Consider the following 19,223-nt stretch of genomic DNA (forward strand, 5'->3'; position numbering starts at 1 on the left):
GTGCATTCAGTGAATCTGACAAGGTAAGGAGTGTCCGGGCCAGATGATTGGCAGGGCCAGCTACGGATTAACTCTTAAGTGACCAGAGAGTGGTGTGGGATGCTGTCTTGGGAGTAGATCGGATTCTTATGCTCCTATCACATGTCTTCATCCTTACTGGGTTAGATCTGACGATATTTTGTTGCAAATTTTTGCATCTGTGTTCACAGGGTACCTTGGGCGTTTATTCTCCTTGATAAATCTCTGCCTAAATTTGACATTAGGGTAACACTGGGCCCACAGTATGCACCAGAAGGTACTTCTTCTGCTTCTATTTTCCAAGGACGTAGACTGGGAATCAACTTTACCGTCTGAACCAAACTGGGCATAGGATATTAGTAATCAGTTTAGTTCACTGAGTTGACAGTAGGCTTAGTCAGAGAATCTGTTTTTTTGTGGGTGAGTTTTAGTAGATGGTGTCATTCAAAGAGTTGGTCCCGTCATCAGATTTTCAGTTGTTCATAAGCCTATTTACATATTTAGCTATTTAAATAGAACATATATTTATCTTGGTGGAACCAATTTTAGTGATTCATGTTTTCAGAAATGCATCCTTTTGATCTAGATTTTGAGGCTTATTGGCATAATGCACTAAATGCCCCTTCTGCTTGTAATTTCATAACACCTGTGGTTCCTTCATCTATTTTATTCCGCACCTATTTCCTGCCTTCTTCCTGTGTCTTTTCTCGTAAATTTTCAGGAAGGAGGTACAATTGCAATGCTCTTAAGGTATTTTTTGACTATTGTATTTGATTTGCTAGTTGATTTACTTCAGCTTTTAGTGTCATTTTCTCATGCTTTTATTTGAATTATTTTTTAGCATATTCTTGTTTCTTAAGTTAATCATAAATTTCTTTCTTCTTAAAATTAATCTATCAGGCTGGGTTGGTGGCTCACTGGGTAAAACTGTCACCACACAAACTTGACACTGCTAGAACCTACGCACTTGTAACCTTCATTCCTATTAGAAAATGGGAGATAGAGCCGGAAGAATACTCAGAAGCCCTTGGGCCAGCTGGTCTGGAGCACTAGGCACCAAACAAGAGACCCAGTTTCCAACGAGGTGAAATACAATTCCCCCAAGGGTGTTCTCTGACCTTCCCATGTATGCCAGTGTAATCACATAAATAAGCACACACACACACACACACACACACACACACACACACACACACACACACATGGAGAAAGGGAGTTAAATGGGTATTACATATCAATATGGCATTTTAAAAGTAGGTTTTAGTCAGTCCTCTTCTCCTTTCTTCTTTCCCATCCCAGATTCTTTTCCTCCCGCGTGTAGCTTTCTGACACCCATACCCTTTTACCTTCAATGTGATGTGTGTGTGTCGCTTTCCCCTCTCAGCCTTCCTCAGCACCTCTTCTTATCCTCTCCTGGTTGCTCATTAGCTAACACAGCCATACAGAGGCTAGGCACCTTACTAAATGCTTTGTGGGTCTGAGGTCTCTATCTGTCACAATGTCTTCATAATTGTATGATATGAATCAACAAAAGTTTCAGTCAGAGCAATGTTTCCTACAGACCATAAAGCTTTATAAATATTATTAAAAGAGCTGGTAACAACCTGCCATCCCATCATTTGCTTCCCCTTTAGTTTTACTCTATTCAGAGATGAAATGATCTTCAAGGTCCACAAACACCTTTGAACGAGGCTTTCCCATGAAGCTTAAGCCCAGAGCACCCAGGCATGAGGCTAAGCATCGCCCAGCAGGGGAGGCCACACGGATTAACACGTTCTACACAATTAAACTGCTGAGACACACTGCATTCTTTGAGGTGAAGTTTGATCTTAACTCAATTGAAAAAGAAAACCACGAAAAAGAAAGTTTCTCCTCGGGCTTCCAACATGACATTCCCATAGGTGACAATGTCTGCAAGCCAGCGAAGGCCAGGAAACCGTACTGCCAGCTTGTCATCTGCAAGCCATCCCTCACAGTATTTCCCATCCACCGGCCTGACATTCCCAGCGTCCTCCTTGGCCTGCTCCAAGGCCCAGCTCAGTCCAGGAACTTCCTAAGTGCCTTGTGATTGATGCTCCATTTCCCATCTCTGACCATCCCTGTTGCTCAACCCCACGGTTTCTGAAGCATTACACAGACAGCAGCATTTCCTTCAACTGCTCCTACAGAATAAAGACAAACCATCTCAGACTCTAGAGCTCTCTGACAGTAAGGCCAGCCCCTCTTTTTAGCCTTTCCCCCCTGACTCCTTTCCATCACCCCACATGTCCTTCCAGACTGATAAACCATGAACTACAGATCTAGTTTTTTTTTTGTTTTGTTTTGTTTTGTTTTAGTTTCCCATCATTAGGCATGCTTGAGATGAAAAAAAAAATTCATTTTCTACATTGGAAACTTGGAATAAAATCATCTGGAGTGCACCAAAGGCATGGCTCACTGGTAGTGTGTAATATGGGAGGTTCTGTGAAGCATTTTGCCTCTTTTTTTTTAAATGTAGGCTACACAAGATTTCCATGGGATAGACTCCGAAAATGTCAGTGGGTGACTTAGCATACAAGGATAGAAACACTCAGTCAGCCTGAATTCATAGCACAAGTAACTCAGAATTACATAGTATTCCCTCTTAATTACTGGTCCAGGATCAAGAGATTCCTCACAGCCTGGACCAATTACTCACACAAAGAGTGCACTGTGTGAATGAGTTACTGGTTGAGTGAATGAGGACTATACAAATATACCTTGAAATTATAAGCTATCATGTGCATATTATGCTATCCATAAAATAACTTATTTGTAAGTTGTTATTATGATGACAAGGCATATATTTATCACTTAGCTTTGTGTCCTATGGTAACATGTGTAAGATAAAAACACTGATTTGCTTCGTCATCTGTTATTCTCCTACAATGCCAAACAAGACCTCACCTTTGAGAGATCCTGTGATTACTAAGGAAACATTATATTGAAAGTAGCCATCTGTGGATGTATAGTATTAACAACAACAACAACAACAAAAAAACAATAAAAAACAGAAGTTCCAGACCAAAGTCTTTAGCTTTTGTAGACACGCAGTGCTGTCAGACAGTTAGCCCTCATGGACTCTTCCTCATCTGGTCCAATCTCAAACCACACACAGGCAGCAGATGTCAGTGTTGTGCAACTTTCAGCCTGAGTGCTCGAGAGGCAAGCCATCTTTGTTGCTTGGAGACAGAATCTACAGTGATTTTATAGACACTAATGTAACACTCTTAGGTCCTGAGTCAACCTTAGATGTCACACACACACACACACACACACACACACACACACAAAACATACAGTCACAAATGCACATGTGCATTGCACACAATGCACTCCTGGATGCATGCATATGGGTGCATTAGAAGAATTGTGCTTCCCCTCCTAAAGATAAAGCTGTGAGTCAGGGGCTGGAATGGAAGAGCTCAGACTAAAGAGTAGGCCCTCTCAAATTTCTGTAGCCCAGAAGACATGGTGACATCCTTTGCCACATCTGTTTTATCAGAGGAAAGTAAGTCTGTCCATCAGCCTTGTCTGAGGAATGAGCAGTACTTCCTACTTCGCCATGGTTCTGATAATAACTAAATAGGCTAAGAGACTTGCAGAACGTAATCCCATTATGAGGCTAGCTGATGACAGGCTCTGTCTGCTCCAGTGTAGCTGCAGGCTTCCACCCAGAACTTGTGGATACAACCATCATGGACCTCTTTTTACTTATGATCATAGTAGGAGCTTAATATGAATAATTCATTTGAAGTGTATCGTATAAAGGAGAAGTGATTACAGGCAATGAGAGAGGGAGAGGGAGAGGGGGAGGGGGAGGGGGAGAGAGAGAGAGAGAGAGAGAGAGAGAGAGAGAGAGAGAGAGAGAGAGAGAGAGAGAGAGAGAGAGAGATTAGAGACGAGAGAAGAGAGAAGAGAGAAGAGAGAAATGAGTTAGGTATTTTTTCTGGAATACGTAACCAAAGCACGGAAACTAGAACTATTTTTCTTTTCTTCCACAAGATGGAGCAATCGGCATGAGCTGAATTACAAAGGACCCGATGTTTGTGGTTGTCTTTTCTGTGTTAGGCAGCCCAGCCCGATTCTGTCAGACCAGAAAAATGGGGCCGATTTTGAACTTGCTTATAGAACTGTCCAGCATTTCCTGAAAACATTAGCCCCGTGTAGACAACAGGTAAAGCAGAAGCGAGAGCATAGAGCACACGGGAGAGCCCAGAGGCCGTGCTTATTCAATGGTGATGGCGAAAGAGACGGCGCTGCTTCTCAGACTCCCAGAATTCCAGCCCCAGGGTCCCCAGCTCAGGAACAGCTGCTGCAAAATTGAGCAAATTTACCACGCGGAAATATTTCCTCATAATGTATAATATGATGATTCCTATTTTGAACCAGATTGTTTTAATATGCCCAATCACAGCGAATGAACTCTGACTCTCACTATCTTTGGCTGCTCCTTGCAGCCTGCAATGATTTTGTTCAGTGGAATTTTCCACAGTGCATTAAATCAGACCCAACATAAAATAATTATGACATTCGAATTTTACTACTACCTCTGACCTATTTGTACAGAATTTTCCCTGCCTCTACCTGACTGTAGATCTGTTAGCAGATCATGATAAATTTATCTCTAGAAAGAACTTGGAGAAATGGGATTGGCAATGGTTTGTAGATTAATCGTATGCTCTTCTGTAAATATTACTTGTGTGGGATTTTTTTGTTACCATTAACTCATTTGATAATCGGACGACCCTCTAGCCTAAATAGTACTGCTCAGCACTACTCGATCATAGTCACACATTCCCAGATACTGACTTACTCAAGTCGACAAGGAAGAAAGCACCGGACACACATGCACACAGGTGTCTCAACGCCAGGCCTCCTAATCCATAGGTGAGAACAGTTGAATGGAAAACAAAAGGAAAAGATTTTCCAAAGGAGCCAGCTATGCCGAGGCACAGCACACAAAAAATCAGGTTCAAAACCAAATGGCTTGAGTAATGCTTATTTGTTACCTCACAAGATAGAGAAGACCAGAAGCTGATGAAGAAATGACATCATAGGCCTAGTCCTTAATGTCCTAGTTTTGTCGCCAGCTTCCCTGGGTAGCTTCAGTCTCCCTGTTCCTAATACAACTTTGGGGATCCAGCTCCCCGAGTTCCACTAAATCACGTGGTCACATGGCACGAGGTGGGTGGGTGGGTGGGGGGAAACTGGCACTTTCTTCTAAAATTCCCTCACTAGTGATTTTACTCTCATTGGCTCAGACTGAGCCGTGGTTGTTTCTGCACCAGTCTCAGCCGGGCAGAGGGGTGGGGCTTATCTGTCTAATCCAATCACAGCCCTTATACGAAAGTCTTTCTCACCCAATCACTTATCCCTGAGCCACAGGAGGAAGGAAAGAGTTTCTGGAAAACAGCAAAACTATCTACATTGTTTTTCTGAATATTGACAGAGTCTAAAGAATTGCCACTTTAATAAATAAAGCCCTTTTGGCATTCCAGATCATCTGATGCACAATCCTGGGGGCGGAGGCAGCGGCATTCTGTGGGAAGTCGTAGGCGTTAGCTTTACAAAGTTTAAAAGCCAAGGTCACGGATAGTACCTGAAAGTACCTGGTACTCAAAAAGTAGGGGTTTACTGGGTAGCTCCAGAGAGTTCGGACCACTAGAGCAGATGTTAAGATGCAACAAGAGAGAAAACGGCTTTTACCAGAAAACCCACTTGGCCTGGAAACTTGCTAAATTTTTCATAAAAGCATCCCTGAAGAAAGGAACCATCACTCATCAAACGTCTGAGCTTATTCTTTGTCTCCAGCCGCTCGTTCCTCAAAGCCGGTTTCCTCCCTTATAGCACATGAGGTTGGCTGCTAAAACTACTTCTCTCACAGGCCTTTGTGAGAATTAAAGACAGTGGTCCACGCAGCAGCCTTTCTTAATGTAACCTCACGCAGATGTAAGAAACCTACGCATAGTTTTGGGTTGCTATGTAAACAGGATATGCCTTTAGAAGGCAAGGTTCTACATTGGCCTCCCCCCAAATGAATAGATGCCAGTGACATACATACCATGGGCAACAATCTTCCGTTAGCCCCACTCCACCAACCCCAAACATCCCAGAAGCACTACTGATGCAGCTCACGCTGTGTGCATTGAACTTGCTGCGCACACGAGGAGCAGCATGCATGGATTTGCACGTCAGCTTCAGGGTTGAGCTCATTGGCTCTGTTTACAGAAGAAACTATCACCACTTTTCCTCTGCAAAAAAAAAAAAAAAAAAAAAAAAATGCAAAATGCTATTATATTTTATAAAAAGCTATGTTTAGAAACATATTGCACAGTCTAGCCAAACTGTGAATGGGTGACACAGGGCAGAACACCTAGAAAGTCCCCTCTGTGATATGAAAACAGTGGTAGCAACTGTGAACAGGTAAAAAATGGAAGCCACAACAAAAAATAAAAACAGAGTTGGTAAAGGCTTAAGTCGGGCTGGACCCACCGTAGGGTCACCTGCCATCACTATCCTATGACAAAAGTATGGATTTTTTAAAAAGGTGTTTTTCATCTTTATCTTTCATAGATTTGTGTTCTTCAGGTATTTCGCTAGTGGTTGGGATAGCAGGATATGTCAGTTCTTATCTACAAGTTGTTGGCCGTTGCTAACAACATAGCCCAAACTAAAACAAAATCATTTCCATATCTGTCATCACACACTTAATTCCTAGCCTTAGAAACATGCCTTTCTCAAGCCCAGACCTTCCAGGAACTTGTCACCTGCCTCCAGCATCCTTGTTCTCAGTAGTAAATGTAAGTGTTCTTTACAGAAAACTAATAAAAATCGTCCATTCTGGCCTTCATCGTCTTTTGTTCTTAGCTCCCGAGATGTATGTTCAAATGTTCTGTTTATAGATCATGTTTTTTCTCTTGACACTTAAACATTTGAACAGATTCATTTGCAACAATTACAAAATAAAAACCCACCAAACAATATAAATAGTTTGAGCTTATTACAGAGCATGCCTTATGTCGTAAACACAGTTGTGTGTGTTCATGTGTGGTACGTGTGTGTGTGTGTGTGCACACGAGCTTGGCCATGTATGCACATTTACAGGCAGAGGTTGACATATGGCATCGTCCTCTATAGCTGTAGAGATAAGGTTTCTTAGTGAAACTGACACTTGCCATTTTGGCTGGACTGATTGTCTGGCGAGCCCCAGGGATCTGCCTGTCTTCACCTTTTCACACTCAATGCTGGAGGTATGGAGGTATGCTGCTGTGACCTACTCCTAACACGGCTACTACTGCTCTGAATGCAAGTCCCCATGCTTATGCAGCCACCGAGCCATCTCCCCCCTGCCCTACAACACAATTTTAAGCACTTTTCAAGTACCAATTCAGTCCTCATTTATATAATGATAAATGATGCTGTGATTAGCCCATCTTACAGATAAAATGATTTATGAGCAAAGAAAGTTGACCAAAATTATCCAGAAAGTAAAGAGATCGTTTAAACTTTTATTATATTTGTGTGTGTGTGTGTGTGTGTGTGTGTGTGTGTGTGTGTGTGTGAGATGCACTATGACTCTCACATAAAGGCCAGAGAACACTTTGTGGGAATCGGTTCTTTCCTTCCACCATGGGATCTTACTCAGGTTACCAGGCTTGGCAGCAAGTGCCTTTTCCTTCTGGGCCCTCTCTCTGGCCCTTGAGCTGATATTGTTTAACCTATCAATTTGTATTCATATTCTGGGTTCTAAACAGTAAAAATTATCCCTATAGTAGTAAGGAATTACAATCATGATTGGTAAAGCAGAGAAGTGAACTGTCATTCTGATCTGTTAAAATATAATTATCTGATTATGTCATAATTATCTGGGTGTGAAGAGTGGAGAGGGAACTCTTATCTCCATGCAAACCAGTGTCTACAGTGAAACCTGAAGTATATATGATCAAGTTAATTACCTAGCAAGTTTATTCATTATGTAACTAGCAAGTCACATTTAATGATACCCACAACTGCACAGATGAATTAGTTGAGCAGCTGCTGAGAATAAAAATGAAAATTTGATATACATGCAAGATGATTTTTAAGTTGAAAGTATGTTGTTTTGTTTATCTAGAAATAGGACTCTTTCAGTTATATGTGACAGAAACTGTATGGGATAAAGGGAATATATCCAAGGCTCGTTTGTACAATGGATGATGTCTTAGAAACAGTAGGGACTGGGGACTGTAATGCCACTAAGATTCTTTCTTTTCCCAAGCTCATTGTCAATCTCAATCTCTCCTTGCAAGCCAGCTTTTTCAACACAAACACACACACACAGTGTGTGTGTGTGTGTGTGTGTGTGTGTGTGTGTGTGTGTGTGTGTGTGTGCCTCTGTCACTGGAAATCCCTGCTTGTTTTCCTATTTCCAATTCAAAGTATTCTAGGAAAGATTTGCTGACACCGGATCAGATCTCCAACTCTGTATCACTCAAGTATTACCAGGTGAATAAGATCTGTTAAATCACTGTTGCTGGAAGGCAATATTTGTAGTTAAAAGGAGTTAGCGAAATAAAAGAGCTGATTTGCAGTGGCGTTTCTGAGCAGATGAAACAGCATCCTCACAAAAACATAGGGTTGATAAAGGCATGGCTCAGCCCCTGACCAGCTGCGGGGCAAGACCAGCTCAAACTCCCCAGAGTCTCGAGCTTATTTACTCTTATGCTAAGAATAATCTTCCTGCCTATTTCACCAAACTGTTGTAAGCGTTGCCTGGAATGTATGTGCACATGCACAGTCACTTGAAAAATATTACAGAATTTCAAGGTATGACTATTGCTATTACTATCTATATAAGTAACCAAATTTCCCATTTTTCACACTGATGCCTTGCGTCAGACTGACACAGCAAGTAGTTTGAACAAATTGAAGCTCAGCTAGCGCCGCGGGCTGTGAGTGTACTTCTTCTCAAGCCATATTGCAGTCCAGCTGTGCATGGATGTTATGCCAAGTTCATCAAGAGATAGTTGAGTTTCTCGGGGAGCGGGAGCAGGGGAAGGCAGAATGAGGCTCAGATGCAGGCAATAACTCAACCAAGAAACTCTGCCTAGGCTGCCTCCCAGAGAGCTAGCTGCCATCTACTGTTCTTACCCACTGCTGTCTTGGAGGCTGTGGTGCTTTGAATAGGTTTGGCTCCCATAGATGCATGCATTTGAATGCTTGGCCCACAGGGAGTGGCACTCTTAGGAGGTGTGGCCTTGTTGGAGGAAGTGTGTCATTGTGGGGGTGGGCTTTGAGGTCTCCTGTGCTCAGGCTATGCCCAGCTCAGGAGATAGTCTCCTCTTGGCTTCCTTCAGATAAAGATGTAGACCTCTTGGCTCCTCCAGCACCATGTCTGCCCACATGCTGCTATGCTTCCTGCTATGACAATAATGGACTGAACCTCTGAAACTGTAAGCCAGCCCCAATTAAATGTTTGCCTTTATAGGAGTTGCCTTGGTCATGGTGTCTCCTCACAGCAGTAAAACTCAAACTAAGACAGAGACCATTGTCGGTTAATGGATGTACATGACGACAAAGATGAGTGCCGAATAGGTCAGCAATGTGCCACCAGGACTTTAAATCTGCAAAGACAGAAAGCCAGGTAGATGATTTAAACGGTACCAATACTATGCTGTCTCTCCTACACATCTGGGGAGGCAGTCACTTGGGAACCAACTTCACCACTGAGGAGTGATGGGAGGCTGACTCATAACCTAACATTTGATTCCACGATAATGTTCCCTTTATGATATCAAATGGAATAGTCTAAAATAATAATACAGCATGCCACCTACGTCATACACTCCTAAGTCCCAGGGTATGTTCCTATGCAGCACTTGTTTAAAGTGAAGCTCTTATTAGAATATCCTGGTAAATTTGGGAGCCTTAAATAGTTGCCGCTTGACTACCACTGTGGCTTTGGAATGTCTTGACCCACCTTTCTTCATTTGTGGACCTGGTGCTTTTGGAAGCCAGAAGAGAGCATTAGATACCCCCGGAACTAGAGTTCCAGATTGTTGTGAGCCCCTGTGTGAGTTCTGGAAACTGAACTCGGGTCTTCGGCAAGAGCATGAGCTCTTACCCACCAAGCCATCTCTCCGTCTCTCTTTCTTCATTTGTAAGTTAGAGATAATCTTTCTCAAAGTGCTCACAAGAGGGCTAAGTTCAATGAATGATGAGAAGCTCTGGGTAAAATAAGTGTGTTGGAAATGGAAATGTTTTTCCTTGACCTCTGAGGAGAATCCAAGCAAGGGATGTGAGGAAAATGGAGAACCTTTGCATTTGTACTTCACTGCTGTTCACAAAGTGCTAACACCTTGGCCAGTGTCAGCGACAGGCTGTTGAACAGTGGCAGTGGGGACCTTCTATTTAACTTTCTGCCTTGACGATGGTTTACCAGATGAGAATGCCAGGATGTTACCCGTTTGCTCTCCTTTAATTTAAGCTAGGACAAAGAAGTGTGATTGCTACAGTTTGTATTTCAGGGTTGGCCAAAGGCCTCTGTGGTGAAGCCTTGGCCCAGAGCCTGTGGTACTATTATAAGGCTGTAAGATGTGGCTGAGGGAGAAGACGCTATGTTATTGGGAGAGGGCAGGCCCTTGAAGGGGATATTGGGACCGCAGACCATTCCATTGCTCTTTGTTTTCCAGCTGCCATGAGGTGGGCAATCCTGCTGTACTACATATCATGCCATGATGCCCTGACTCCCCATAGGCCAACACCAATGGAGTCAACAGACAGTGACCGAAGCCTTGGAAACCGTGCCCCAAATAACCCTTCCCTCTAATGACGTTGACTTACACCTGGTATTTGTCAGAGTGACAAAAAGCTGACTTACAGAGAAATTAATTCCCAGCTGCCACTGTTCAGCATTAGAAAAGACTTTTAATAACTCACATTGCCATCCCAGAAAGAGATCAGAATTTAGACAGCTTCAACAGAGTATCATTTTCTCACCATTAAAAGTTTAAAACATCATAGCCGACCACTCTAATTTGAAGACTGTATTATAAATAATATTTAGTATCTACATTTGTTTGCATATCATGCATTTGCCCATATATGTGGGCATTATGGTGTTTACAACAAATCATAACTCAAGAAATGGAAAGTGCTTCTCTACTTGGTTGAACTGGTGGAAAGACATCTTCTCTATACAACCAGCACAAAGACATAGTAAGCACAGTGGTAAGCCAGGCAGGCCTCCCGAGTGCACAGCTTCTTAGTCTCCTGCCCTTTCAGGATAATTAGCATAGCTTATTCACATAGGCACTACTGTGTGTGCATTGACTTTACTTGGAGAACCAATAAGCACAGTTTGCTGCTCATCTTCTACCTCTGGGCTTCCCATGAGTCACATTGAAAATCTCCACTGTCCCACAGTTGGGACTTTGCAAGCACACTGGGAAGTGACCAACTCACTTATTAGCCCTGGCTAGAAACATCAAGGGCGAGGAGAGACTCTTAGTCCTCCCCTTCTCCCCCCCCCCCCCCCACTGAACCTGAAGGCTGGGAATACCAACAGATTTACAATAGCCTTTAAAGTTTTATTAGCATTTTGTTTAGTGTACTCACACACTCACAGCAGGCCTGCCTGTGGGGTTTGTAGGGCAACTTGTGGCACTTGATTCTCTCCTTCTATAAGGTGGGTTCTGGGGCTCAAACTTGGGATGTCGTCAAGCTTGGAGGCAAGCCCTTTTTCTTGATGAGCTGTCTCCCCACCCTGGGTTTGCACGGTTTTGAAGAAAGATGTTGTCCAAATGCATATGAGATCTTCATCTTACCAATTTTGTTAAACCCGATTTTCTAAACGAGTTGCAATTTTGTAGTCAGAATCAGGCATGTGGGTTTTCCTGCCCTTCTGCCAATAGATTCATCCATGGAGTTAGGAGAAGAGAGACAATAGGAAGATAAATCTGATGCTTTGATGCTTCCCTGAGGACCAAACACCATTGTCTAGATTGTTTGTCATGGGACTGATCCATCAGAGAAAGGTTGTGAGAGCTCCAGAAGAAAAGACAGAACTGTGGATCTAAGGAGGAGCAACACTGAGCACCTGTTTATGAGGTGTCTCCTGAAGCCTTCCGGTCAGAAAAAGTGCCTCAGTCCATGTTCTCAAGTGCCAAAGCACAAGCTCAGGGTTCCAATGTAGACTGCAGTTGCCACTGTTGTAACTTGAAACTAGTCCCTATCACTCCACTACCAGAAGCCCTTCGTAACTCTCACGTGTCATGTAACCAGTTTTGTGATGGGCCAAAAGGCTCTTTCATTGTCCCGGTATTTGCGCTTGACTAAACCATATCCACAGGCTGAAGGAGTGCTTCTTGTTATTTATTTATCTTTCCTGAAATGAACCCAGTGTGCCTGCCCAGAGTGGAAGGCAAAAAAAAAAAAAAAAATTGCGTAAAAGCTATAAAGTACAAATAGCCCCCTTTTGAAAGGAAAGGGGCGGGGCTGGGCCTGCAGAACAAAGCTTCCCTTTGAAGACTAGAGATTCTAATTTGGAATATTTTCTCACTCCCTGTTCCAAATCTGCATCATTAAGCCATGAAAGGGGGGGAAAGGTAATAATTGTGAGCAAGCCGAGAATTTCTTAATGATTTTCTGTCTTATATCCAAAGCAAATAAGCCAAATGCTTTCTCAAAGCTGAGGCAGGAGTGGGGGGTTGGGGGCGGGTGGGGGGTGGGGAGGGAGAAAGAGTAGGGCTCGGTTTTTTCTTTTTCTTTTTCTTCCTTTTTTACCCTATAGTCTTTCTTCTTCCACCGAAAGTGTCTATAAAATTTTTAAAGGAAAGTAGGTTGCTAAAATGTACTTAATTTGCCATGATAGATTGAGTCCATGCTTCAGTGACTGTAATTGAATCTGTGACCTATTTCTTTAGTAAAGCAGAAATAGTCTCTAGGGTTTTTGTCACTACCATCTAGTAATGAAATTCAAAGGGACTGTCAAAATGTCTACACTTTTTCCACTGGTTGTTAATGTTATTACTTTACAATTTGTTCCTTTTTAATTAATCTTAATAAATGTGTACAGACTCTACCTGGCCACTGGAAATGGTAGACGTTGACTCTGTTACTGTCAGCACAGCAAAATTAATAGGCAGAAAGGACACAGTGGCTAGCAAAGGTCTTAAAATATTTTGGTTCCACTTTGAAGAGATACCTTAAGATATCAGTTCAGGGAATCTGCCCCAAAATGGGTCATAGAGCAAAAGGCCGAAGTGCCACCCACTCCCAACACTCCCCACTCCTTCCCTTCTTACAGCGCTGGTGCCACCACTAACTGCTGTAGCCTTGCTGAAGGGCTGTGAATGTGGCAAGCCGACAGCCTGGGGGAGCAATATTTTATTGACAAAATGTAAGAGAAAATATGTTCGCCTGCTTTTAAGCAGTGGTGTAGGAGGGTGTTATGGAACCAGATGGCCCAAGTTAGTCTTTCATTTGCCAAGATCCTTGGGAAGAAATGCCTGCTCTTCAATTCACATGGTGGTGATCATGTTGCGCATGGGCACCAGGCTGTGGTTTTCAGTGCTCACTGTTCCTGCCGAGTCCTCAGTACCCAAGGCTCAGGGATAAGGAAGTAATCCTAGGACCACCTACAGGCTCTTAGGTAGGATGAGAAACAGACCTATATGTGTTTTTGTGTCAACTGGATCATTTTCCTTTTCCAAATATGGTCTTATGACACCACGTGACTCCGGACCTCAGCCTCAGCACCCTTTGACTGACTAGATCTGAAGTTCAGAAGTGGCAGCCATACTGGTTCAACAGTTCTGCTCCCCGCTCCAGCCTGTGTGTCTCCCTTGGGATAAAGAGAGGAAGGAGAGAGATTCTGGCCTGGAAGTGAAGGAAGAGAGATGGGTGACTGACATCAGGGTGTGCTCTTGCTGCCTAAGTGCACACGGGGCTTTTCTCAATCTTCCTTTGGTAACCCTCTCACTGGAGCAAGCATCTCCCTCTCCCTGCTTGACTTTTCCTTATTTCTAATTTCCAAACTCTTGGCCATTTGCTAAAGCTATATGGAGAACTTCTTATCCTAAGGAGTCTTTTCAGACTGCAACTCTTGGTCTGCCTCCAATGAAACCTACCAGAGTAACCCAGTATCATCTCTATTGGGATGTAGGAATGAACATGATGTTGCTGTGACTTTGGAAATGGGGGTTCTATTTACTGGGGAATGTGGACAATAGCCAGCTAGTTTATATTAGCTTAAGAAACATTCCACTACCTAAGTGGTGAGACCTTAGGTAATCAATGTAAATTTCCACTTTTAGTCCAGAATATTGTTAGAAGGTTCTGGCAAACACAATGAATCTCTATGCTAAGAGCTCATAGCTTTGAGATAAAAATCTCCCTTTCAGTCTTTTTCCCTGAAGTCAAACAGTTGTGATGGGAAGAAGAGGAGGAGCCAGGCATATTCACCAATGTGAGCACACAGAAAATCCTCCTTGTCCATTCTGGAGCTACGAGGGGTAGAGGCAGTTATTGGAGGAAGTGTCAAAGTCTTGAAAGCCCAGTAAGAGCAACTATGTGAGGAGCATTCAGAATGGTATTGGAGGAGGTATGCTTGGGTAGTGGGAGCTCTAACCCTTGTAGACAGAAGCTGTAGTCAGGTGGCAAGAGGCGAGGCTATGCATCTAAGCTAAGGACAACATCATGAGGGGACTACTGTTCAGGCTCAGTTCAGGAATTTGAGCTTTATGCTAGAAGTCTATGAAGACAATAACAGAGGAGAGATAGTGGTTATACTTGCATTTTAAATAGCTCATTTGGCTCCAGTGGTGAGGGAGGTTCAAGGGGATAAGGCTGGATGGTGATGAGGGAGGACAAGATGAGCCTTGGGCCTTTGCAGATTTCCCAAGGGGGCACAGAGAAGGATTTGTACTCAAGCCAATTAGAACAATGAGTTCTTCTCATTATGAGCAAGACTTTTGAGTGACGCATAGCTCTCAGTGAGACACAGCAAGCCTTCCTCTTTGTACATGACGTGGTAGCTGGCTGGTGGGACAGAAACAAGCTCATCTTGTATGGATGGCCATTCCACCCCACTTCTAGTCTGGAAACTTGAACCTCACAGACCACAGTGGCTCCAACAGTCAGTCCTCAACCATTACCACACTCTCCCCAGGCACTGGTCAGGCTGACAACAGCTGTTTCGAATCAGTCATGCTATCTATATTTTTATAATTTCCCTACACATTTCATTTGGTCAACCGGCTAATACCCATTTCACCTACTTTCCAGTAGCACATGCTGCAAGAAAGAAAGACGTTTTGTGAGTATGAGCTTCCCAGGGTGATAGTGACCTTAACCGTTGGTATGTTAATTGTTTCTGAGTTGTTGGAGTGTTAAGGGCAGATGGGTCTCAAAATCAGCACTTCCCAATGAGGCCTTAGCTTTTCACAGAGAGAAACTTGAGACCTTCTTCTTTACACTTACTTTGTAAAAATTCATTTATTATAGGACAGTGTGTGTACAGCCAGGTATGCATGTGGAGCTCAGAAGGGCAACTTGTGGGAGTCTATTGTTTCTTTCACCATGTGGATTCTGGGGAACAAACTCAGGTCCTCAAGCTTGGTGGCAACTGCTTTTACCCACAGACATCATCTCTCCAGCCTTGAAGCAAGGAGTCTTGAAGAATCTCAACATTCTGTGTAAAACTGACTCTTAAGATTAAAATTCCTAAGATTTTTGCATTGTCCTTCTGAACTGTCCCCAAAGGCTAATGACTTGTGGGTATTGGCATCATCCCCAGGAGTTCGGGCTCCGTGTCCATGGCCAAGGTCATTTAGCTAGGGTAACAAGGTGACTGGAATCTGCCAACCTTGCTCTCTACTCCACATCGCACTGGAGTACAACACATTGACTTAGAATGGTTGGAGGATGGAAGAATCTGCAAATCATGAAAGGGGGAGGGGGGATGAGGAAAATGCTGATGACAAAAGAGTTTGTTCTGGTATGGCTACCGTTCTCTTTCCAACCCTCTAGCCCCACGTTCTCACTTCTCAGAGATACACCGTGGGGATAAAGAGATGAAATCGAAACCCGGCTTTATGGTCTACTTGGCCATAAACCGTGCCCTACACACATTGGTCTTTGTTCTCCCACTGTCAGACCCTTCAGTCCCTTGCTGTCTTTGGAGACCATGGAAGGAGACAGCAAAGCCAGTATTTGAGGATTTGAGGATCATTTGCTCTTTTCTGTCAGCACAGCCTCAGTAATAATGAGAGCTTTTCTGTATAGGTCCAGACATTTTCATCAGCATAAATGTGTTGGAAGAGACTCATCGAAGGCCTTGTGCGTGCCATAAGACAGTTCCTCTCTTTACAGGTGTCCCTGAGATCCTTTCACACACTGGAACCTTGTACATGCTATCCATTTGATTTTTGAGTCTCGGCTTGCAAAAGCTTGCAGATGATGGTGTGTAGAATGTTCCAGCTCTCTTCTGTCTCCCAACTCTCTCCTCCTAAAGTGGTGGGAACTTGGAAACTAAGGAATCACATTTGTTAAACGGTCCTCCAAACCACAACTCATTGGGTCTTGAGTCAGGGCTAGAAATATTATTCTGTCATTTGGACTGATCTCTGGACTAATTTTCTAGAGAGATAAATTTCCTGGATAGCTGAGTTCTAGGTAGTAGAAATGCCCAGAGCTGGTAAAATGTAGCAGGTACTTGTTCAGTATCTTGCAGGGTCCAGCTCAGTGCAGAGGCCATAGAAGACACCAAGCAAGCTTGTTATACTTCTATCAATGTTCTAGAATGACCAGAAGATTGTCTGTAGTATCTGTTATTTAGTTGCCCTCCTGGCTGCATGGAATGAAGGTGTGGACACAGTCTTCATTTTGCATGGTAGTCTGTTTTGACACACTGTTAGGTGCTAGCAAATGATATGTCTCAGACACCCTTGAATAAACAAGGCTGCAGTAACCAAAGACCATGGGTTGAATAATCATTTAATAAGATATTTCTATAGATGAAAATATAGCTGTTGGATTTAAAATGTCTTTGTCTTTGAAAATGTGTGTTATACTTAAAATTGTTCTGATCATCTTTTAAAAGGGAAATGACAAAGTGAGAAACAGAGACACGGGTACACGAACACACACACACACACCAAGAAAGAAATGGAAATAGCATCCCAAAATCACTCCAAGTTGATGACATGCCAGTTTTCATTTTTATGATAACTGCATCTTGAGGACTTTGGAGAAATCAAGGGATGACTGTAGAAAAGGGAAAAAAGTGGGAGAATAATTAATTTCCTTGCCCTGTTTTTTGTTTGCTACATTACTTCAGCATGTGTAGAACACTGTTCTGGAAACTATGACAACCAAATAACCTACCACAGTGAGGGCAATGCAGACTCATGCCTCCTGAGGACAGTACCTGGCTTTCTCCACTCCTGACTGTTAGTCTCTAGGAATGCGGAGGTGTCCTAGCAACCACAGGCTTGGCCATTCTGAGCTTATACTCCAGAAAGCCCAAGTGCCTGCATGCTACTGCATGGAGGCTTGTCTATTTCTCATGTCGTCTCTAAGGATGGATACCAGACCAGATGCTGGACTGGAAAAGAAGGTTATGCAAAGATGCAACACACTACAGACGGGACTGACACCACCTGGCCAGAAGAAAAGAAGCAGCCCACTGGGCTCTGAATTGTGTATTTTTTAAGGAAGATTTGTTTTTGTTTTTACAAATAATATATGCTATTTTATTACAAATTAAAAACAAACAAACAAAAACCAAAGCAACAGCCTAAAAAAATTTACTGGTAATATAAATTCCTATGAAAAAAATTTGCTACCATAAGAAATTAAAGAAATCATTAACTATTTAGGAACATTCAACATCTAAAGTTTTAAATCTAACTGTTCTTTGTAGCCCCTGAAAAAGCTACAAACTCTTTTTTTAAAAACATATTTTTTTTCCTACAAAGAATATCATCAGCTATACAAAATCTGTACCGTTTTAGGGTTGGAGAGATGGCTCAGAGGTTAAGAGCACTGTCTGCTCTTCTAAAGGTCCTAAGTTCAATTCCCAGCAACCACTTGGTGGCTCACAACGATCTATAATGAGATCTGGTGCCATTTTCTGGCATGCAGGCAGAATACTGTATAAATAGTAAATAAGTAAATAAATCTTTAAAAAAAAAAAAAAGGAAGAATCTCATCAGCGATACAAAAATCTGTACAGTTTTTATACGTGAAGCTAATGAACTAATGCTGAGCTGCGCTTGAATTTCACATTCTACGCAAAACAGTTGCCTGAGCACATACACGCCATAAATTTTAGGACAGTCATTTATTCTTCATCCTCGTCTTCTTCCTCCTCATGTTCGTCATCATCTTCTTCCTCCTCCTCTGACTTGTCTTCTGGTTCATTCTTCTTCTTTGAGCCTGTTGGCCTACCAGGCCCCTCGTTTCCTGCTTCACTTTGCCCTTAGCGCAGTGTGCAGCAATATCCTTTTTCCTACTTCTCCATTAGTTTAGCTGCTTTCTGCTCATAAGGTTGTTTATCTTTGGCAGATTGTTCAGACCACATCTCACCCAGTTTCTTTGCAGTATCTCCAATAGACAGGCCCGGGTGTTCACTTTTGATCTTTGGGCGATGTTCAGAGCCAAACAGGAAGAAGGCAGACGGTGGCCTTTTGGGAGCGTTAGGATCTTTTTTCTTCCATTTCTTAGCCCCTATGGGAGGAATGTAATTCTTCATCTCCCTGTCATCTCGAGCTTTGTCGTTCTTGGCCAAATCTTCAAACTTCGACTTTTCCTTTGCAGACATGGTCTTCCATCTCTCCGAGCCTCTCTTCGAAACTTGGCGAAGTTCACCGAGGAGTCAGAGTGCTTCTTGTGCTCCTCCCGGAAGAAGAAGGCGTACAAGTACATTTTGCCCCAAGATTTGTTGGGGTCTCCTTTGACCATGCTGATGCAGGAGGGCATCTACCTGCTGGCACAAGCTTTCCCCTCAAAGACGGACAGAGACACTTCCTTCCCCAAGCTCCGGCAAACACCGGTTTATCGCTAAGGCAATCCTCAGCCTCTTGTTTTGCCTAAAGAAGGTTTGTTTTTTTTAATGGTCCACCCTCTCTGAAATGCTAAGCTCATCCCCTTGAGTGTCACCTTCATTTCATCCCCCTTCCGGTCTTGCTCAGTGGCCCATATGT

General features: G+C 43.0%; 1 pseudogene; it reads right to left on the minus strand.

Moving 5' to 3' along the window:
• Window positions 1–18,361: 18,361 nt before the first annotated feature.
• On the minus strand, window positions 18,362–18,989 carry LOC127209448 (high mobility group protein B2-like; annotated as a pseudogene).
• Window positions 18,990–19,223: the final 234 nt, after the last annotated feature.

This window comes from Acomys russatus, chromosome 26 (genome assembly GCF_903995435.1).
Source record: "Acomys russatus chromosome 26, mAcoRus1.1, whole genome shotgun sequence".
Lineage (NCBI taxonomy): Eukaryota > Metazoa > Chordata > Mammalia > Rodentia > Muridae > Acomys > Acomys russatus.